This window comes from Prunus dulcis, chromosome 7, assembly GCF_902201215.1.
Source record: "Prunus dulcis chromosome 7, ALMONDv2, whole genome shotgun sequence".
Lineage (NCBI taxonomy): Eukaryota > Viridiplantae > Streptophyta > Magnoliopsida > Rosales > Rosaceae > Prunus > Prunus dulcis.
This window is the reverse complement of record NC_047656.1, coordinates 5,683,791-5,686,508: the sequence shown is the minus strand read 5'-3', so window position 1 is coordinate 5,686,508 and position 2,718 is coordinate 5,683,791. Positions and strand designations below refer to the sequence as shown.

At 55.4% G+C, this 2,718-nt stretch overlaps 1 pseudogene; it reads left to right on the top strand.

Annotated features, from left to right (window-relative positions):
• LOC117635247 overlaps positions 1 to 65 on the top strand; it is a 2,138-nt pseudogene extending 2,073 nt beyond the window's left edge.
• The last annotated feature ends 2,653 nt before the right edge of the window (positions 66 to 2,718 follow it).

The following is a 2,718-nucleotide window of genomic DNA, read 5'->3' as shown; positions in this document are numbered from 1 at the left end:
AGGAGGGGTGGGAGCCTTGGTTACCGCGAGGGCCTCACTCCTATGCTGGCGATTGGTGGATTTGACTGCTGAAGCATAGCAGCTTCGGGCGCCGAGTTGGTCGCCGCGTATCGTGCCTGTGCCATTAGGTGTAGGGAACTTCAGCAGCAGCATATGCGTGGAAATAAAAGCCCTCATTTGGGCCAAGGCTGGGCGGCCGAGGATGACATTATAGGCTGTGGGACAGTCAACGATAAGGAAGGGGGTAGTGATCGTCGTCCGCTGGGGTGCGGCCCCAATTGATATAGGGAGATGAATGCTGCTAATGGGCTGGACCACATCACCCGAGAAGCTCACAAGGGGTGTGATGCTTCGGTCGAGTTGGTGAGACGGGACCTGGAGTTCATTGAAGGCATCAGCAAACATCACACTGACCGAGCTGCCAGTGTCCACCAGGATACGCCCAACGTCGAAGTTAGAAATGTCAGCACGGATAATGAGTGGATCATCATGGGGGAGGATAACACCACGCTCCTTCTCCTCGCAGAAGGTAATGGGGGCCCAGCCCGACTTTTGGTTCTTCGGCAACGTCCCTGCTCGGTGCTAAAACCTGGCACGCATAGGTGGAGCGGACATAATGTTTGATGGAGTTGTTGGAGGTGCCAGCCAGGGTAGGACCACCACTGATGGTGGAGATCATGTTGATCTGTCGTTGGTAAGGATTAGGCAGGGGTGGTAGGTTATGCACATAGTTGTCCAGCTTTCCCTCACGGATGAGCCCTTCAATTATGTTGCACAACGCAACACAAGATTCGGGGTCATGGCCGCTGAATTGATGAAAGCGGCAGAAGACACCCGTGTTTGGCATAGGCTTGCCGGATGGTCTCCGGGGGGTGGCTTGGGGATGATAGGGGCGGCTTGGGGATGATAGGGGCGGCTTGGGAATGATAGGGGCTTCACGCACTAGGACGTTCTCATAGGTGGTGTTGAGGGTAGTACAAACCTCGAACCTCGGCCTGGGTGTGAAGGGAAGTGGGGCCCGATCACCTGTCTTGGGAGGGTTGCCTCAGCTAGAGTGGTGGTGGTTGCCATGTCTGCCACGTTTGTTATTGCTGAAGGGATGCTGGTAGCTATCCTTCCGTTTTGGTTGTTGGGTACCCTGGGTACTTGGGGCGGGAGTAGAATGCTGAGGTGGGGCTGAAGCGGGTGCTGAAGCAGGTGGAGGATCGGCGAAAGTGTTGTGCGCCAGGTTGGCTGGGCCACACTTGGAATTGAAGTATTCAGCCTTGGCATGGACCGCTGCCTGCTTCATTAGCTCTATATATGTGTTCCAACTGTTGCTATGAACCAGGTAGCGGAAGTTGGACTCACAGAGGCCACTCTTAAAAGTGCCGAAGGCAGCGCGATCGTCAGTCTCCGGGCAGCGGGAGTATTCGTGACTGAACGGGGCTGCATATTCCCGAAGGGGTTCGTCCTCAGCTTGTGGAAGCATATACAAGTCGTCGGCAGAGTATAGGCGATCAGTCTGGATCATAAAATGATCCAGGAACGTTTTCTTGAGACTGTCGAATGAGTTGATGGTGCGGGGGTGGAGTCTATAGAACCAATTTAGGGCCGCGCCACTGAGGGTGGAAGGGAAGAGGAGGCACATGCCTTCATCAGTGAGGCCTTTGCACCCAAGGGCAGACTGGAAGGAGTGGATATGGGTGAGAGGGTCCTCCGTGCCAGTGTAGAAGGCAATGCGGAGCGGCTGGATATCTTTCTCCTGGTGGTAGTGGAGGATACGTTCAGTAAAGGGCCCCGGTCGTGGTGTTGCCCAGAGGGGTTGATGGCTGCAATGTTGTTCGCTCTCCAGATGCCGGACCTTTTCAAAGAGAAGCCTCATGGCCGGGTCGGCATGAGGAAGAGTTTCGGGTGCTAAAGGCCTGGGGAGGGGGCTGACAGGGGCTGGGGAATGTTCCCAATCTTCAAACCCCTCGGTGTGGTAAGTTGGCCAGGCCTCTGAATTATAAAATTCCCAACTATCTGAGTCCTCGACACCTTCCTCGTCGGGTACACGGACGGGGCCTGGCGAGAGGCCCAGGTGTGTCACCCGTGGGTCTTCGAGGTTAACAGGGATAGGGATCGGTCCTGGTTGACGGTCTGAGATGCGGTCCCTGCAATCTTGGTAGATCCTGACTGGTTCATGGGGCCGGTCCTTCGGTGGGGGAATGCAAATAAGTCGTGATTGGGTTAGCTCCGGATGAAGGTGGCCTTTACCCTTGCGGAGCCTAGATTGGGCCTGGGCACTGTGGCTGGAATGTACTGGGTGGTTTGCCTGAGTATGCCCAACATTCTGGGTGAGGTCTTGTTGGGCATCCTGGGTGTGAGTCCTCTCCCAGTTCCACTTTAGAGCACGGTAGTCATGCTCTAGCTCAACATTCCTGCAATGAAGGTGCTCGCAATAAAGGTGCTCGCTTTAGAGCACGGTAGTCATGCTCTAGCTCAACATTCCTGTAATGAAGGCGCTCCACTTCTGCCTGGAGAGTGGCATCTCCCGAAGATTTCCTTCGGGAAGTACCATCGCGGGGGGTATGGTGCTGGGTATCGCGGCTATCCTCGGTCGGCATAGCAGAGTGTGGGGTGAAGAAGAGGCGACGGGGCCTGATGGGTGAAGAAGCCAGCTGGGCTGATAGAGAAAAGAGGGGATTCTAGTGTCGGTTTCCCACAGACGGCGCCAAACTGTTGATGCTCAAAATG